The following is a 21,447-nucleotide window of genomic DNA, read 5'->3' as shown; positions in this document are numbered from 1 at the left end:
TTTTCAAACCTTCTTTGGTTTTACTAGCTGAAAAAACAAAACAACAAAATTAAACACAAAATCTTACAACACTAATTTAGTTTTTGCTTTCTGTTAAATTATGGAGGGTGTTTTTCTCACTTTAGTCTTCCATATGTTCAACAACATTTCTAGAATTTCTTCCTTTTTGATTTCTTTGATTCTGTATCACCCAACAAGTTCTTGGTCATTGCTATCACATCTTTATAGCTCATTTTATCAGTCCTCTGTTTGGTTTATTCATCAGTGGATATATGAACCAACTTTCTTCTTGACTTACTGTGTTACTTGTATTTTCCTAGATCTCCTCTATTATTTTTTATAGCACTTTCTTTGAATTACCTCAAAATAATAACAAACAACAGCAACAATAATAATATTGGACCATGAACAACAACGCTGTCCACAGTTGTTTACTGTGATTCACACTTTATTTGAAGTTAAATTTTTCATGCTTTATTTGAAATTAATTTCTTCTAAATTCTGTTCAAAATCTTACAATCCAGACTCACTCACAATGATCAGTTCCCACAGACACCATTTTGTTAGTATGCTCTTTCATAAACTTATTAAACATCTTGCATATGAAGTTTTCATAGACAACCTGCACAAATCCATGACTTCTTTTTTTTATCACATCAGTCTTAAGATATGTTTCATCAACTGCTTTACATTGAAAAGAAATTGAGCTGGTGTCCTTCCTGTTTTGTTGTTTATAGATTACTCAAGGATTGAATCATATACAATTTTGGCTCCAAAGGGGAAGATGGAGGCATAGGAGGATGCTGGGCTCACCTTATCCTGCTGATCACTTATATTCCACACACATCTGCGTAAATAACCCAGAAAACCACCCAAAGACTAGCAGCAGACTCTCCGGAGCCAAGCATAGAGAAGAGGCCCACAGAAGACTATAAGAAGGGCTGAGAAGTGGTGCGTGCTACACGGACTGGCAGGAGGGAGCCAGGGCAGTGGAAGGGCAGCCACTTGGGCAAGGCAGAGCCCCCGAAGTCTGGCTTGCAAAAGCAGAGGGGCCGGACTCTATAAGTTCTGACAGCCAGCGGGACTTAACATCTGGAATGTTAGAAGTCAACAGCTTTGCTCTCGGAGAGTGAGGAAGACAAGAGGATGTGGGGAGGAAGAGTTATTGAAACCCAGAAAGACAGAGCTCAGCAGGGGAACAAAGGTGCTGGCCAGAGCCATTTCTCTATTCATCTCCCAGTCAAAATTCCAAAAGGAACCAGTTCCCGTAAACCAATTTTCTTCCACTGAGCAAACACCCAACACTGCTTCCATGGATCCATCCCTCTTAAGGGCCTGCCTCCCTCCCAGTGTGGCAGGGCCCCTCCCCCAAGGGACCACCAATGGCAAAGGGAGCTAAGCCTACCCCTCCCACCCATGTGCACCTTGGGGATCAACCCCACCTAATACTCCCTTGGCAGATCTCATCAACAACACCACAAGCCTTGCAGTGTGCAAGTAGTCCAGACAGGGGCCACACCATGCCACAGAGAGTCCTGCCCATGGGAGAAGGGATGACAAGGTACACACCAGTCTGACTGTGGCCCCGCCCACCAACAGGAGATAATCAGGACAGAACAGGGGAAGTGCCCTTTTACCACAGGACCTACCCAAAATGACAAAACAGAATAATTCTCCTCAAAAAAAAAAAAAAAAAAAAAAAACTCCAGGAATTAGCAACACCTAACGAATTGATCAAAAATTATTTAAGCAATATAACAGAACAAGAATGTAGAATAATATTCATAAAATTAATTGCTGGGCTTGAAAAAAGAATGGAAGACAGCAGAGAATCTATTGCTACAGACCCCAAGGGACTAAGCAATAGTCATGATGAACTAAAAAAATGCTATAAATGAGGTGCAAAATAAAATGGAGGTGGCCATAGCACAGATTGAAGAGGCAGAGGAGAGAAGAGGTGAATTAGAAGATAAAATTATGGAAAAAGAGAAAGCTGAGAAAAAGAGAGATAAAAAAATCCAGGAGTATGAGGGGAGAATTAGAGAACTAAGTGATGCAAACTAACGAAACAATATCAGTACCATAGGAACTCCAGAAAAAGAAGAGAGAGAAAGGGGCTGAAGGTGTACTTGAACAAATCATAGCTCAGAACTTCTCTGATCTGGGAAGAAAAAATGCATTGAAATCGAAGACGCACAGAGAACTCCCTTCAGATGTAACTCCAATAGATCTTCTGCAAGACATATCATAGTAAAACTGGCAAAATACAAGGATAAAGAGAAAATTCTGAAAGCAGCTAGGGATAAACAGGCCCTAAATTACAAGGTAGACACATAATAATAGTAGCAGACCTATATACTGAAACATGGCAGACAAGAAAGGAACGGCAAGAAATCTTCAATGTGATGAACAGAAAACATATGCAGCCTACAATCCTTTATCCAGCAAGTCTGTCATTCAGAATAGAAGGAGAGATAAAGGTCTTCCCAAACAAACACTGAAGAAGTTCATCATCATTAAACCAGCCCTACAAGAGATCCTAAGGAGGATTCTGTGAGTGAAATGTTGCAATGACCACAAAGTAACAGAGACATCAACACAAGCAAGAAACCTACAGAGATCACAATGTCTCTAAACCCATATCTTTCAATAATAACACTGAATGTAAATGGACTAAATGCTCCAACGAAAAGACATAGGGTATCAGAATGGTAAAAAAAAAAAAACAAAAAAAAAAAAAACAAAAAAAAAAACAAGACCCATCTATTTGCTGTCCACAAGAGACATGTTTTAGACCTGAGGACATCTTAAACTGAAAGTAAGGGGATGGAGAACTATCTATAATGCTACTGAAAGTAAAAACAAAACTGGAGTAGCCATACCTATATCAGACAAACTAGACTTTAAATTAAAGGCTGTAACAAGAGATGAAGAATGGCATTATAAAATAATTACATGGTCTATCCATCAGGAATAGCTAACAATCATAAATGTCTATGTGCCAAATATGGGAGCCCACAAATACATAAAACAATCACAACCATAAGCAACCTTATTTATAAGAATGTGGTAATTGCAGGGGACTTTAGTACTCCACTTACAACATGGGATAGATCATCTAGACACAGGATCAATAAAGAAACAAGGGCCCTGAGTGATACATTGGATCAGATGGACTTGACAGATATATTTAGAACTCTGCATCCCAAAGCAACAAAATATACTTTCTTCTTGAGTGCACATGGAACATTCTCCATGATAGATAACATACTGGGTCACAAAACAGCCCTTAATAAGTATAAAATAATATAGATCATACCATGCACACTTTCAGACCACAATGCTATGAAACTTTAAATCAACCACAGGAAAAAGTATGGAAAAACTCCAAAAGCATAGATGTTAAAGAACACGCTATTAAAGAATTAATGGGTCAACAAGGCAATGAGAAAAGAAATTTAAAAAATATATGGAAACAAATGAAAATGAAAATACAACAATCCAAATGCTTTGGGATGCAGCGAAGTCAGTCCTGAGAAGAAAATACATTGCAATCCAGGCCTATCTCAAGACACAAGAAAAATCCCAAATACAAAATCTAAAAGCATACCTACAGGAACTAGAAGCTGAACAGCAAAGACACCCCAAACCCAGCAGCAGAAGAGAAATAGTAAAGATCAGAGAAGAAACAAACAATATAGAATCTAAAAAAACTATAGAGCAGATCAACGAAACCAAGAGCTGGTTTTTTGAAAAAATAAACAAAATTGATAAACCTGTAGACAGGCTTCTCAAAAAGAAAAGGGAGATGACCCAAATAGATAAAATCATGAATGAAAATGGAATGATTACAACCAATCCCTCAGAAATACAAGCAATTATCAGGGAATACTATGAAAAATTTTATGCCAACAAACTGGACAACCTGGAAGAAATGGACAAATTCCTAAGCACCCACACACTTCCAAAACTGAAATAGGAAGAAATAGAAAGCTTGAACAGACCCATAACCAGCGAAGAAATTGAAGCAGGTATCAAAAATCTCCCAACAAATAAGAGTCCAGGACCAGATAGCTTCCAGGGGAATTCTACCAGACATTTAAAGCAGATAAAATACCTATTCTTCTTAAGCTCTTCCAAAAAATAGAAAGGGAAGAAAAACTTCCAGACTCATTCTATGAAGCAAGCTTTACTTTGTTTCCCAAACCAGACAGAGACCCAGCAAAAAAAGAGAACTACAGGCCAATATCCCTGATGAATATCCATGCAAAAATTCTCAACAAGATACTAGCAATTCAAATTCAACAGCATATAAAAGGAATTATTCAGCATAATCAAATGGGATTCATTCTTAGGCTGCAGAGCTGGTTCAACACTCCCAAATCAATCAGTGTGATAAATCATATTGATAAAAGGAAATAGAAGAACCATATGATCCTGTCATTCAATGCAGAAAAGCATTTGACAAAATTCAACATCCTTTCTTATTAAAAACCCTTGAGAAAGTCGGGATAGAAGGAACATACTTAAACATCATAAAAGCCATTTATGAAAAGCCCACAGCTAACATCGTCCTCAAAGGGGAAAAACTGAGAGCTTTTCCCCTGAGATCAGGAACACGACAGGGATGTACACTCTCACCGCTGTTGTAAACATAGTGTTGGAAGTCCTAGCATCAGCAATCAGACAAAAAAAGAAATAAAAGGCATCCAAATTGGTAAAGATGAAGTTAAGCTTTCACTTTTTGCAGATGACATGACATTATACATGGAAAACCTGGTAGACTCCACCAAAAGTCTGCTAGAACTGATAGCTGAATACAGGAAAGTTGCAGGATACAAAATCAAATACAGAAATCAGTTCCATTCTTATACACTAATAATGAAGCAACAGAAAGACAAATAAAGAAACTGATCCCATTTACAATTGCACCAACAAGCATAAAATACCTAGGAATAAACCTAACTAAAGACGTAAAAGATCTGTATGCTGAAAACTATAGAAAGCTTAGGAAGGAAATTGAAGAAGACATAAAGAAATGGAAAAACATTCCATGTTCATGGGTTGGAAGAATAAATACTGTCAAAATGTCAATACTACCCAAAGCTATCTACACATTCAATGCAACCCCAATCAAAATTGCACCATCATTCTTCTTGAAGCTAGAACAAGCAATCCTAAAATTTGTATGGAACCACAAAAGACGCCAAATATTCAAAGTAATATTGAAAAAGACGACCAAAGCAGAACCATCACATTTCCAGACTTTAGCCTCTACTACAAAGCTGTAATCATCAAGACAGCATCGTATTGGCACAAAAACAGACACACAGACCAATGGAATTGAATAGAGACTCCAGAATTGGACCCACAAAAGTATGGCCAACTAATCTTTGACAATGCAGGAAAGAATATCCAATGGAAAAAAGACACCCTCTTTAACAAATGGTACTGGGAGAACTGGACAGCAACATGCAGAAGGATGAAACTAGACCACTTTCTTACCCATTCACAAAAATAAACTCAAAATGGATGAAGGACCTGAATGTTAAACAGGAAACCATCAAAACCCTAGAGGAGAAACAGGAAAAAAATCTCTCTGACCTCAGCCGCAGCAGTTTCTTACCTGACACATCTCCAAAGGCAAGGGAATTCAAAGCAAAATGAACTATTGGGACCTCATGAAGATAAAAAGCTTCTGCACTGCAAAGGAAACAATCAACAAAACTAAAAGGCAACCAATGGAATGGGAAAATATATTTGCAAATAACATCGGACAAAGGGCTAGTATTCAAAATCTATAAAGAACTCACTGAACTCCAGTGAAGAAATGGGCAAAGACATGAATAGACACTTCTCTAAAGAAGACATCCAGATGGCCAACAGGCACATGAAAAGATGCTCAATGTCACTCCTCATCAGGGAAATACAAATCAAAACTACACTCAGATACAACCTCATGCCAGTCAGAGTGGCTAAAATGAACAAATCAGGAGAGTATAGATGCTGGCGAGGATGTGGAGAAACGGGAAGCCTCTTGCACTGTTGGTGGGAATGCAACCTGGTGCAGCCACTCTGGAAAACAGTGTGGAGGTTCCTCAAAAAATTAAAAATAGTTTTTTTTAAGTATTGATTTTTGGCTAAAATTTCATTCTTTTACAGATTTTCTCAAGGTTTTTAAAAGTCTTAATTGGTTTATCTGAAAATGTTTGTATATAATTGTTTTAGAAAATGAGAAAAGAAATCCCTTTTATCATAAAATTAGCATACTTGAGAGTGTTAGCATTCTGAGAGCTTTGTAAGTTTTAAATGGAATATTCCCTTAATAAAGCCACCATTTTTATCACTGTAATAATATAATCATTTTCATTGCCCTGTTAATAGACTACAGCACTTTGGGAACTTAACCTTTGTCCCATTGTGTTAGAAGCTAAAAATTTACTATTATGAATTGTCCTAACGGAAAGATTAAGAGTGAAGCCACACTTGAGTGTATGCAACTCATGATTAGTGCCGAAAATCTAAGAGTTTATACAGAATTTAATTTATATTTTATTAACATGTAATTTGAAAATATATAAACATTTTTTCTATTTTTATTAAATTATAATTTTATATTTTACCAATCATTCCTTAATAACAAATTAAAACAATGTATATATTTTTTCTTGAACACCATTGCTTTTTAGTCAAAATCTGGATATTAAAACATTTGTATCACAAGTAAGAGACATCACAGTTTTTCACCACCAGTAAGCAGACTGTTTTTTCATAACTTCTTTAAAATACCTACATGATCACTTATTTTCAAATGAAATCACTCAACCTATAAAGGTAAATATTGAACATATTTGTCTTCTTTTATATTTAGATATTTGATGTTCTAAAAATTGACATCTGCTTTCAAAAATAACAGTACTTGATATCTTCATAGACAAATTAAAATTAACAAAAAACATCAGGCTGCCTCAAGTGGAAGTAATTAAATAGTTAAAACATCAATTTCTTACTTATGAAACAAAATCTTGTTTAAATATGACTTTCTAAAAATGCCACAAAAAAGTGACTTTCTATGTGGCAAAGTAACATACTTCCAAGAGCAGACAGTTTGGGATTAAAATAACCTGGTTTGTCTCCTATCTAAATCACTTATTATTTCTATAAATTATCCTTAATTATTTAAGCCATAAATCATAATATGTGTTTTAAAATTAAATATATTTTTTACCCAGATTCTAGTTAGTTAACATACAGTGTAATATTAGTTTCTGGACTACAATATAGTGATTCAACAGTTACATCCAACATACCTCTGCTCATTTGTTTTATTCTTAATTGTTTTATTTCTTAATTTCCACATATGAGTAAAATCATATGGTATTTGTCTTTCTCTGACTGACTTATAACTTAGCGTAATATCCTCTAGCCCCTTCCATGTCATTGCAAAGGCTACAATTACATTCATTTTTTAGAATTCTACTGTATAGAAACACTTCCCAAACTAGTATACAATTATAAAATGATAGATGTTTTAAAAAATTCTTCAACTCATTTATCATGTGATATGGGTAGGTGTTCCCTTACAAGTTATAATTCTTAACTCAGATTAACACAGCCATCAAATTTTATATTTAAACAATCCATTCCCTGAATTTACCAACTGTAACTTAAACTGTCTAGGTTGTCAAATATCCCCTTATGTAACAATTTAATAAGAAAAAATAAAAATAATTGGTTTAACTACTTCTTCCACCTTAAATAAATAATATATAATACATTAATATATATAATATATATTTATATAAATATATAAATAAAAATTTCTTATTTATAAAAGAGGAAATAAATAATATATAATCTTTTGTGTAGCAGTGTGAAGGATGCATTTTTCTATCCTGTAGAACTTAATCCATTGATTATTGTTTAAATTACTTATGAAATTATCTATTTAGTTATATATTTGCTTATTTACTCAGTCATTGCAGAGCTTAATGACTGAAACTATAAAATTCTTCAGTTCATGATTGGGCAAAAGGATCTCAATAGTGACCAGAAGATTATAGTCCGTTTTTAAGCATGGTATTTTAATAATGGTGATATTCATGCAATGTAGCATATTTTAAATTTTCCCTTGATATATTATTCTAATTTATATACTTTATATTATATGCATTCTTTTCTTTCTCTTTAGTAATTACTTTTCAAGGCAGTCATAGTCTTATTCACTCCCTCTTTCATTAAGTTGCTCAATGATTTCAAAAGACTCAACAAAAATTGTTGTTATATTTTCATTTTCAATAGATAGCTATTACAAAGCACACTGCTTTTTTTGACACTTTAACCCATTTAAATTTCCTTGGTCTTTGAAGTGATAAGAATAGTGATAAATGTAGCTCATTGATTTACTGATTTTTTCTGAATTGAGACAACAAGCTGAGCTTTTTCTTTACATTACATGAACTATTCAGGTTTATATTTAGGTTTTTAAATTTAAATTATTAATTTAAAGTATTTATATTTAGTTTATGTTTACTTTTATATGTATTCAGTTCTATAATTAGTTTGAATGACTTTTCACTGAAATGCTAAACTAGATAGATAGGTTTTGTTACCACCTACAGACAATTTTGTTTTCAGCTCTAATACATTCAAATAAGATAAGGGGGAAGTGCAAAAGAATGAGTGTGAAGCATCAAGGTGAATAATAATAATAATAATAAAGCAACTCACTATGTTTCTACCCTAGAGAAGAGCAATTCCTTTTATGATAATTTCTCACAACAGGTTAATCAAACGTAGCTGAACCTATTTTTCAAAGTCCTCACAAAAACATGAGTGTTCTTTCATTTAAAAACTTCAGGAGGAATTTTGTTGTCAAATGAGGGTTATCAGATTCATGTTCATATAAATATGTAACAATTACTATGTCATTCTGAGCAAGTCTTTTGGGATTGAGATCCTAAATTTCTGCAGATCACCAGAATCCCAGGAGGAACTTGGAAGAACATTGTGTCTTTAAAGTAAATGAGTTTGGTCCAGTTAAGTTACATGTATGGACACTGACATTGCACACCTGAAAACACTAATACACACTAATACAGTTTTTCACTATTAACTGTAGTAAAAAAATATGAATCCTTGGTTATCTCATCATTCAAAAGGTTTGTAAGAGAAAAACATAGATGTTACTGGAATTTGGGGATCTAGAAAGAGCTCCGTGGCAAAAATCAGAAAAACTTCCTCAGCTACAAAATGGACAAATACCTAATGTCTCAACATATTTATCTAGAAGCATTGCTATACAGAAATGAGACAGTAATATGGGTATTCAAACTAGGAAGCATGCATCTGACCATGGACTCCATAAAGTTAACCTGTGTAGGATGGCACAATGTGGATGGGGTTTAGATTAGAGGAATGACAAGTCTTTTCACTGCACATATTTTACATTTTACACACTTGGTGGCCATACCCCCATTCAAAAAACTTTTATTGAGCACCTAATATTTGCTATGCACTATTTAAGAAACTATAAATAAACCAGAAATAAAATAGAAAAAAAAAAACCTATGATATAATGAAACTTTAAGTTCTGTTGCCGAATGGGAGGAAATTAGGCTTTAAATTGAATAAGTAAATAAATCAAACTTTACATTGGAAGGTAACAATTGTAATTTTACAAAGAAGAGGACAGAGTGGACATGCAAAGTGTTTTTAAAGTCAATAGTGTTGGGGCACCTGGGTGGTTCAGTTGGCTAAGCGTCTGACTTCAGCTCAGGTCATGATCTTGCGGTCCGTGAGTTCGAGCCCCACGTCAGGCTCTGTGCTGACCGCTCAGAGCCTGGAGCCTGTTTCGGATTATGTGTCTCCCTCTCTCTCTGACCCTACCCCTTTCATGCTCTGTCTCTCTCTGTCTCAAAAATAAATAAATGTTAACAAAAATAAAAATAAAATTAAAAAAAAATAAAGTCAATAGTGTTAAGTATATTCACATTTTTGTGAAATAGAGCTCCAGAATTTTTTCTTACTGCAAAACTAAAACTCTACATCGATTAAACCTTACATTTCCCCCCTCTCAGTTCCTGATAACCACATTTATACTTTTTCTGTTTCTGTAAATTTGACTACTTTATATACCTCACATAAGTAGAAGCATACACTATTTGTGTTTTTGTGACTAGCTTATTTGATTAACATGAGGTCTTCAAAATTCATCCCTATTATACTATATAACAGGATTTTCCTCCTATTGTTTTTTTTTTTCATTACATATCTGTAATTTAAAATTTCTCCCTTTTACATTTCTGTGATATCTATTATGCTTACAAAATTAAAATAATTTTCATAGTGTAACCCTATATCACATGTATAACCATATTTCTTGATTACATTATTAATTGTATGTCTCTTTAACAATGCCAATTGGTTTATTTTGATCAGGACACAAAAATACCCACATTTTGCATTGATTCCTTATGCCAATTAAATGGTGTGTGTGTGTGTGTGTGTGTGTGTGTGTGTGTGTGTGTTTTATTCTTATGTAAGAATTTCCAATCAGCACATTCAGCTCCAACCCTATCCTTTAAACCTTTATAAAAGACCACTCTATCCATGTGTACCCAGACTGGAAGAGCAAAGGAATAAGCACACCCATCAAGAAGTTCTCAACGAGTTATTGGTGCATGAGGATCTATGTCCTGTCTCACCACCAAAGGTGACTCTAAAGAGTGTATGTTTTACACACTTCCCCAGAAATAAACCATAGGATTAAGTTGCCCACTTTGGTAGATTACTTAATAAGGCACAGTTTATTAGCTTCCTTCTCTTCTCCATATCAATTCCTTATGTCCCTATTGTAAGTTAAACAACTTACATCAAATCTCCATCTTAGGATCTGCTTCTATGGAAAAGGTTACTCTCCCCACTGTTTGGTAATGCTCTTTATTTCTTAGAGACATTTCATCCTATATATGTCTCATATTGTGTATTTGGCTGATGGCTTCCTCAGGATGTTGTTAAATTCGGCTTAACCTTCATACTTCCTTCCTTTATGATTCTTTCCTCCTTCCTTCTTTTTTCTTTTCTTTTCTTTTCTTTTCTTGTTTTTCTTTTCATTTCTTTTCTTTTCTTGTTTTTCTTTTCTGTTCTTTTGTCTTCTCTTCTCTTTTCTTCTTTCTGCTGATAATTACATCCATTCTTGAGTACTTCTGGTTCAAATGTAGTGTCAAAAGTACTTCAAAGGTGATGCTGAAAAATTCCTAAGAAAGCCCATCCTAAATTTCCAATTTTCTCATTTCTATTAATGTCACATTTGATATGTGAACTCACCTAGTGTCACTCTAATCAATTCTTTATAAATCCCCCTTTCAGATTTAAACTAATAATTTATAGTCACGGATGACTGGCCTAGTTCCATGATTTCACCAGGGGAGGCAATATTATAATTTTGATATCTGTCATTCTTTTCTGAATTTTATTTTTTAATATGAAACTTACTGTCAAGTTGGTTTCCATACAACACCCAGTGCTCATCCAAACAGGTGCCCTCCTCAATACCTTTCACCCAGCAACCCCTCCCTCGCACCCCCATAAACCCTTAGTTTGTTCTCAGTTTTTAGGAGTCTCTTATGTTTTGGCTCCCTCCCTCTCTAACCATTTTTTTCCTTCCCTTCCCGCATGGTCTTCTGTTAAGTGTCTCAAGATCCACATAGGAGTGAAAACATATGGAATCTGTCCTTCTCTCTATGACTTATTTCACTTAGCATCACACGCTCCAGTTCCATCCATGTTGCTACAAAAGGCCATATTTCATTCTTTCTCATTGACACATAGTATTCCATTGTGTATATAAACCACAATTTCTCTATCCATTCGTCAGTTGATGGACATTTAGGCTCTTTCCACAATTTGGCTATTGTTGAGAGTGCTGCTATAAACATTGGGGTACAAGTGCCCCTATGCATCAGTACTCCTGTATCCCTTGGGTAAATTCCTAGCAGTGCTACTGCTGGGTCATAGGGTAGGTCTATTTTTAATTTTTGGAGGAACCTCCACGCTGTCTTCCAGACCGGCTTCACCAGTTTGCATTCCCACCAACAGTGCAAGAGGGTTCCCATTTCACCAAATCCTCTCCAGCATCTATAGTCTCCTGTTTTCTTCATTTTAGGCACTCTGACCGGCGTGAGGTGATATCTGAGTGTGGTTTTGATTTGTAATTCTCTGATGAGGAGCGACGTTGAGCATCTTTTCATGTGCTTGTTGGCCATTTGGATGTCTTCTTTAGAGAAGTGTCTATTCATGTTTTCTGTCCATTTCTTCACTGGATTATTTGTTTTTCGGGTGTGGAGTTTGGTAAGCTCTTTATAGATTTTGGATACTAACCCTTTGTCCAATATGTCATTTGCAAATATCTTTTCCCATTCCGTTGGTTGCCTTTTAGTTGTGTTGATTGTTTCCTTTGCTGTGCAGAAGCTTTTTATCTTCATGAAGTCCCAATAGTTCATTTTTGCTTTTAATTCCTTAGCCTTTGGGGAATGTGTCAAGTAAGAAATTGCTGCAGCTGAGGTCAGAGAGGTTTTTCCCTGCTTTCTCCTCTAGGGTTTTGATGGTTTCCTGTCTCACATTCAGGTTCTTTATCCATTTTGAGTTTGTTTTTGTGAACGGTGTAAGAAAGTGGTCTAGTTTCATCCTTCTGCATGTTGCTGTCCAGTTCTACCAGCACCATTTGTTAAAGGGCTGTCATTATTTCCATTGGATATTTTTTTCCAGATTTGTAAAAGATTAGTTGGCCATACTTTTGTGGGTCTAGTTCTGGGGTTTCTATTCTATTCCATTGTTCTATGTGTCTGTTTTTGTGCCAGTACCATGCTGTCTTGATGATAACAGCTTTGTAATAGAGGCTAAAGTCTGGGATTGTGATGCCTCCTGCTTTGGTCTTCTTCAAAATTACTTTGCCTATTCAGGGCCTTTTGTGGTTCATTACAAATATTAGGATTGCTTGTTCTAGCTTGGAGAAGAATGTTGGTACAATTTTGATTGGGATTGCATTGAATGTGTAGATAGGTTTGGGAAGTACTGACATTTTAACAATATTTATTCTTTCAATCCATAAGCACGGAATGTTTTTCCATTTCTTTATGTCTTCTTCCATTTCCTTCCTAAGCTTTCTATAGTTTTCAGCATACAGATCTTTTACGTTTTAGTTAGGTTTATTCCTAGGTATTTTATGCTTGTTGGTGCAATTGTGAATGGGATCGGTTTCTTTATTTGTCTTTCTGTTGCTTCAGTATTAGTGTATATGAATGGAACTGATTTCTGTATTTGATTTTGTATCATGCGACTTGCTGAATTCATGCATCAGCTCTAGCAGACTTTTGGTGGAGTCTGTAGGGTTTTCCATGTCATCTGCAAAAAGTGAAAGCTTGACTTCATCTTTACCAATTTGGATGCCTTTGATTTCCTTTTGTTGTCTGATTGCTGATGCTAGCACTTCCAACACTATGTTAAACAACAGCGGTGAGAGTGGACATCCATGTCGTGTTCCTTATCTCAGGGGCAAAACTCTCAGTTTTTCCCCATTGAGGATGATATTAGCTGTGGGCTTTCCATAAATGGCTTTTATATGTTCCTTTTATATGTTCCTTTTATCCCGACTTTCTCAAGGGTTTTTATTAAGAAAGGATGCTGAATTTTGTCAAAGGCTTTTCCTGCAACAATTGACAAGATCATATGGTTCTTATCTTTTCTTTTATTAATGTGATGTATCATGTTGATTGATTTGCGAATGTTGAATCAGATCTGCAGCCCAGAAATGAATCCCACTTGATCATGGTGAATATTTGTTTCCTATTCTGTTGAATTCAAATTGCTAGCATCTCATTGAGAATTTTTGCATGGATATTCATCAGGGATATTTGCCTGTATTTCTCTTTTTTTTGCTGGGTCTCTGTCTAGTTGGGGAATCAAAGTAAAGCTGGCTTCATAGAATGAGTCTGGAAGGTTTTTTTCCCTTTCTATTTTTTGGAAGAGGTTGAAAAGGATAGGTATTTTCTCTGCTTTAAATGTCTGGTAGAATTCCCCTGGGAAGCTATCTGGTCCTGGACTCTTATTTGTTGGGAGATTTTTGATACCTGCTTCAATTTCTTCGCTGGTTATGGGTCTGTTCAAGCTTTCTATTTCTTCCTATTTCAGTTTTGGAAGTGTGTGGGTGCTTAGGAATTTGTCCATTTCTTCCAGGTTGTCCAGTTTGTTGGCATAAAATTTTTCATAGTATTCCCTGATAATTGCTTGTATTTCTGAGGGATTGGTTGTAATCATTCCATTTTCATTCATGATTTTATCTATTTGGGTCATCTCCCTTTTCCTTTTGAGAGGCCTGTCTAGAGGTTTATCAATTTTGTTTATTTTTTCAAAAAACCAACTCTTGGTTTTATTGATCTGCTCTATAGTTTTTTTAGATTCTATATTGTTTGTTTCTGCTCTGATCTTCATTATTTCTCTTCTGCTACTGGGTTTGGGGTGTCTTTGCTGTTCTGCTTCTATTTCCTTTAGGTGTGCTGTTAGATTTTGTATTTGGGATTTTTCTTGTGTCTTGAGATAGGCCTGGATTGCAATGTATTTTCCTCTCAGGACTGCCTTTGTTGCATCCCAAAGCATTTAGATTGTTGTATTTTCATTTTCATTTGTTTCCATATATTTTTTTAAATTTCTTGTCTCATTCCCTGGTTGACCCATTCATTCTTTAGTAGGGTATTCCTTAACCTCCATGCTTTTGGAGTTTTTCCATACTTTTTCCTGTGGTTGATTTCAATCTTCATCACATTGTGGTCTGAAAGTATGCATGGTGTTATCTCAATTCCTATATACTTATGAAGGGCTGTTTTGTGACCCAGTATGTGATCTATCTTAGAGAAGGTTCCATGTGCACTCGAGAAGAAAGTATATTCTGTTGCTTTGAGATGCAGAGTTCTAAATATATCTGTCAAGTACATCTGATACAGCGTACCACTCAGGGCCCTTGTTTCTTTATTGATCCTGTGTCTAGATGATCTATCCAATGTTGTAAGTGGAGTACTAAAGTACCCTGCAATTACCACATTCTTATCAATAAGGTTAATTATGTTTGTGATTAATTGTTTATATATTTGGGGGCTCCCGTATTTGGTGCATAGACATTTATAATTGTTAGCTCTTCCTGATGGATAGACCCTGTAATTATTCTATAATGTGCTTCTTCATCCCTTGTTACAGCCTTTAATTTACAGTCTGGTTTGTCTGATATAAGCATGGCTACTCGAGCTTTCTTTTGACTTCCAGTAGCATGATAGATAGCTCTCCATCCCCTCACTTTCAATCTGAAGGTGTCCTCAGGTCTAAAATGAGTCTCTTGTAGACAACAAATAGATGGGTCTTGTTTTTTTTTATCCATTCTGATACCTTATGTCTTTTGGTTGGAGTATTTAGTCCATTTATATTCAGTGTTATTATAGAATGATATGGATTTAGAGTCATTGTGATGTCTGTAGTTTTCATGCTTGTAGTGATGTGTCTGGTACTTTGTCTCACAGGATCCCCCTTAGCATCTCTTGTAGGGCTGGTTTAGTGGTGATGAATTCCTTCAGTTTTTGTTTGTTTGGGAAGACCTTTATCTCTCCTATTTTAAATGACAGACTTGCTGGATAAAGGATTCTCAGCTGCATTTTTTTCTGTTCATCACATTGAAGATTTCCTGCCATTCCCTTCTGGCCTGTCAAGTTTCAGTAGACAGATCCGTCACGAGTCTTTTTTGGTCTCCCTTTATATGTTAGAACATGTTTATCCCAAAATTTTCTCTTTATCCTTGTATTTTGCCAGTTTTACCATGATATGTCATGCAGAAGTTCTATTCAAGTTATGTCTGAAGGGAGTTCTCTGTGCCTCTTGGATTTCAACACATTTTTCCTTCCTCAGTTCATTTAAGTTCTCATCTATGATTTCTTCAAGTACACCTTCATCAACTTTCCCTCTCTCTTCCTCCTCTGTAATCCCATTAATGCATATATTATTTCATTTAATTATGTCACTTAGTTCTCTAAGTCTCCCCTCATACTCCTGGAGTTTTTTATCTCTCTTTTTCTCAGCTTCTTCTTTTTCCATAATTTTATCTTCTAGTTCACCTATTCTCTCCTCTGCCTCTTCAATCCGAGCTGTGGCTGGCTCATTTTATTTTGTAGCTCATTTATAGCATTTATTTAGGTCCTCCTGACTGTTTCTTAGTCCCTTGAACTCTGTAGTAATAGATTCTCTGCTGTCCTCTATACTTGTTTCAAGCCCAGCAATTATTTTTATGACTACTATTTTAAATTCATTTTCTGCTATATTGCTTAAATAGTTTTTGATCAGTTCTTTAGCTGTTGCTACTTCCTGGAGTTTCTTTTGAGGAGAATTCTTCTGTTTCATCATTTTGGATAGTCCCTGGAGTGGCGGGGAACTGCAGGGTTCTTCCCCTGTGCTGTCTGGAGTAACTTGCATTGGTTGGCGGGGCCACAGTTAGATGATGTCTGCCCCAGCCCACTGCTGGGGCCACAGTCAGACTGGTGTGTACCTTATCTTCCCCTCTCTCAGGGGCAGGACTGTCTGTGGAGTGGTGTGGCCTCTGTCTAGGCTACTTGCACACTGCCAAGCTTGTGGTGCTTGGATGGGATCTGGTGTATTAGCCGGGGTGGATCTGCAAGGTGCACAGGGGTGGGAGAGGCAGGCTCAGCTCACTTTGCCTTTGGTGGTCCACTTCCAGAGGGGCCCAGTGGCACCGGAGGGAGGTAGACCCATTGGAGGGATGGATCCACACAAGCACAGCATTGTGTGTTTGCACAGTGCAAGCAAGTTCCTGATGGCAACTGGTTCCCTTTGGGATTTTGGCTGGGGGATGGGCAAGGGAGATGGTGCTTCCCAGTGCCTTTGTTCGCCACCAAGCTGAGCTCTGTCGTTTGGGGCTCAACAACTCTTCCTCCTGTTGTCCTTTAGCCCTCCCACTCTCCGAGCAGAGCTGTTGACTTATTCCAGATGTTAAGTCCTGTTCGCTGTCAGAACATATTCCGTCCAGCCCCTCCACTTTTGCAAGCCAGACTCAGGGGCTCTGCCTTGCTGGGTGGGCTGGCTGCCCCTCCACCACCCTGGCTCCCTCCCGCCAGTCTGTGTAATGTGCACCACCTCTGCCCTTCCTACCCTCTTCTGTGGGCCTCTCGTCTATGTTTGGCTCCAGAGAGTCCATTCTGCTAGTCTTCTGGCAGTTTTCTGGGTTATTTAGGCAGATGTGGGTGGAATCTACGTGGTCTGTAGGACGCTGTGAGCGCAGCCATCCTCCTGTGCCACCATCTTCCCAGTTCCTCTTTTCTGAATTTTATAGTTAAAACTTTAAAAATTATTCAGTTACACTAATATAATTCATATTGTAAAGGCAAGATGTGTAGTTTCCCTCCCCCAGTAGTAAATAATGATTTTATTTGGATGAAGAGGCATCAATAGGAACTGGGAGATTTCTTAAAATTGATATTTTAAAGTTTATTATTATTATTATTGTTTTGATGTTCAAATTATTCCCTCTTTGGCCAGTGTAATCCTTTCAAGTTGAGGTCCTGCCTCTTTGATCTGACCTCATTATTATTTGATATCTTTCTTGCTTGCTGGAAAAAGATGTTTTAAGTTCATCATGAGCATTCCCCTACAAATTGTTGATGTTGTACCTGAGAATTTTATCTAAGTACCATGTTTAGGAAACTGGAGTGACTCTTGTTACTAGTTGGTATGGCTCTTATGATTCTGCAATAGATAGAAAATATGTATTACTTAGAGAAATTAGTCATGGTTTTATATTTCTTATTAAAATTAAAATTACACAATTTTACTTCAATTATTTGTTTCTATATGTTTAGTGTATTTTCACTTAACACTAAAAAAAGTCTTGGTTCTTAACAATATTAGCATAAATATTGATTGCTTTCTCTTATACTAGGTGCCTCAAAATAATAGAAATAGTACTACTAAAAGCAATGCTACTTAATAAGGTTAATATTTCTTGTGAATGTTTTCTCATAAGAATATATTATTTTATTTATATTTAAAGATACTGATTTACAATATTTACCTTCGATAACTATGCTATCAACTTTCATTTTTCAGGTAAAGTAACAAACATATGGCAAAAAATATGACTATAATATGCAAATATATCACATATTGCTGCATATTATGTGCTTTTGCCTCATTTTATTATTCTGATATTTTAAATTTTTTCTCTGTATTTTTACCAATCTCAATTTGTCAAATATTTGCTTTTTAGACCCTATATACCATATGTTTTCCTTTTATTGCACATATTTCTACTCTTATCCCTACTATTCCATACCTTCCTATTCCCTTAGATATATTTTGCTGGCCTTTTTACGTTATTCAGATTAATATTTACTTCATTACTTACAGTTTTTTCTTCAGATATAAGTATATAAAATGCTTTATATTTTGTTCTAAATATTCCTTACCAACATTACATTCATTTTTTTAAATAATATTTTTATTGAGTTAAGCATTACACAAAATAGAACTTCAATAATAATTTTTCATAAAACAAACACATTTATGCTTAATGAATAGTACATCACTAGCTCTGTACCATGTATGTCATCTTTAAATTAATAAACAACCATTTTCTCCAGTGAAAACACATGTAGTTATAAATACACTAAACAAGTAAAAAGAAAATTATTTTAGGAACATATTTTATTTATTGCCACATATCTAAAATGCTATTAACATATGCAATTGCTACAAAAACTTTGCTGAAATATTTTATGTTATTTTTACGTGTGATGTTAAACACATACTGTGCATTTTACATTTAGAGTATAAACCAATTCTGATTATCTTTGGTGCTTAATAATTTCATATGGCTGGTATAAAATATTGTACAATGTAACTGTTAAGCACCCATTGCTCAATTATACTGCAATTTATGTATACATTTGATTACTTTTCCAGTTACATAGAGGTATAACACATACACAAGAAACTTCATATAGTGTATGAAATTTAATGAGTTGGGGATATATATAAACACACACACACATACACATATATATATAATATGTTTATTATTTAGATCATGGTGATGGTAACATGAGTCTATGCATTTGATTATTGATATACATTTAGGTTGCTTCCAGATGAAATGAAATAAAATGAAATAAAATGAAATGAAATGAAATGAAATATTCATGTCTATGTCTCTTGGTGCATGTATGGATACACAAGGTGTGTGTTCAAATTCAATAGATGTTGCCAAGTATATTTCTTTTAGTAGTGTCAGTTATTTTTTTTCTAATTTTTATCTGTTCTGGAAAATAACTGATAGTATATAATATGGAGTTCAATTTTCATTTTCCCAATGACTAATAATGTTGAGCATCTTACTTTATTGATCATTTGTGGCATTGATTTATATTTCCCTAATATCCAGTTATGGAAAACCTACCACCCTTGTAAGGCATGCAACATAATTTATTTAACTCTTTATTTTTTTTTGTCATAGAATTTACAGTATACATATTATATTCATTAGAATTTATCTTTGACTAACATTGTATCATTTTGCATGTAGTAGAATACCTTTATAACAATATAATTATTTTTATGAAATTACTTATACTAACTGTGTTGGTTAATTTTATGTGTAAACTTAATGGAGTTAGGGATGCCCAGATAGCTGTTAAAACATTTGTCAGAGTGTCTGTGTGTTTCCAGAAGAGAGTACCATTAAAGTATGTGAACTGAGTAAAGAAATTTCCCTTACCAATGCAGATGTACTTCAATTCAGGGACTGAATACAATGAAAATGCAGAAGGGCACATTTGTATGTGCATACACTGGTATATTCAATATCTCTTACCCTTGGACATTATTGTTCCTGATTCTCAAGCCTTCAGACAGAGACTTACACCGTTGCCTCCCCCTGACTCTCAAGTCTTCATGTTTGAACTGGAAGTACAGCATCTGCTATATTGGGTGTTCAACTTGGAGACAGCAGAACTTGGTACTACCATAGTCACATGAGCCAATCACACATAATAAATTTATTTCCATCTAAGTATGTATCTATATTTATGTTGATATATTCTATTGAACCTGTTTTTATGTAGTACCCTTACTTACATTATAAACTTTGAAATGCATTATTTTTGCTTTAGGGAATCAATTACATAGAATAACTAAAAATTACATAGTTGTCATAATATACTTACATTTATTTTTGTCCATTTCAGGAGATTTTGGTTTTTTTTTATATGGACCCAAATTCTAATGCTTCTAGGAGGTATTAAAGTAGCAAGTGTGGGACATTTCTTGAGTGATTACTAGAGTGTTATGTTCTGTGTCCCAGTAGAGTGTTTTGAGTTGTTAAACACTCTTATTGGTATATATTTTGCCTTACTTGAAAAGCATGTTAAGGATCCAATTCCACTTGTAATCTACCAGCTCCTAGTAATAAATACAGATCAGAGATTGCAACTCTATGGGGTATATTTCCTTTTCACTTTTACCAGATTCATCTCCCCCCTCAAGTTACACTATAACTTAAACCCATTGATTGACCTAATTTCCAAGAGGGGAAATTGAGGTATATCATAAAGAAGCATATGGCATTTTGGGCAGTAGAAGCCTGTGCAAAACCTCTGATTAAGGGAAGATTGATAGGTATTGAAGGAGAGTGGACCTGTTTAGTACCTTAAGATGGTTTAAACAAATATAGGGACTCAATAAATTCAAGAGTGTTTTCCTGTAATGTAGGACTCATTTTTTCCTACCCATGGCATTGGTATAGCAGACCTTCCTTGATTGATAACACAACTTCATTGGAGCTCCACTACTTGCTCTATTAGATACTTGGCTTTGGCTTCAATTTTCTCTGATCTCCCACTGCAGAAGATGAGCCATTCCAAAGGAGCCCCTCTGGCTTTCACATTTAGCTTTCAAATGATAATTAATTAATTTCTTCTTTTGGTTATTCTTCCAGATCATCAATTGACTTAGTGATAGATATCCTATTCAGTTACAGTTACTATTTTCCCCATGTTTCTCAAAAATCTACATTGCACAAGTTATTGAATGCCCTTCTATGTATTATCTCACTTCTCCATTCCCTGTTCTAAAACTTGGACCCCTACTTTGAAGCAAGGACCCTGTGCTCTACATACATGCAAGGATGTAGCCCACATTGACTTCTGCATGGCAAGTGACCCAATTTCTAGTTTTACAAAACAGTTTTGGCTTACCCAGTAAGGAAGTACACAGTTGGAATAGCCCTTTGGATTTGGCCTGAGTTGGTGGACATGAATGGATTTTCACATTCCCACACTGATCATGAATTATTCCCTTCCTTAGGCAAATAGAGAGAGAGAGAGAGAGAGAGAGGCGGGGGGG

At 35.4% G+C, this 21,447-nt stretch overlaps 1 pseudogene; it reads left to right on the top strand.

The window, feature by feature from the left end:
• The window catches only part of LOC125935058 (olfactory receptor 2M3-like), a 44,571-nt pseudogene that overhangs the window by 760 nt on the left and 22,364 nt on the right, over positions 1-21,447 (top strand).

The sequence above is a fragment of the Panthera uncia genome (genome assembly GCF_023721935.1).
Source record: "Panthera uncia isolate 11264 chromosome A1 unlocalized genomic scaffold, Puncia_PCG_1.0 HiC_scaffold_17, whole genome shotgun sequence".
Classification (NCBI taxonomy): Eukaryota; Metazoa; Chordata; class Mammalia; order Carnivora; family Felidae; genus Panthera; species Panthera uncia.
Note: the sequence above shows the minus strand (reverse complement) of the source record. Positions and strands in the feature narration are given on the sequence as shown.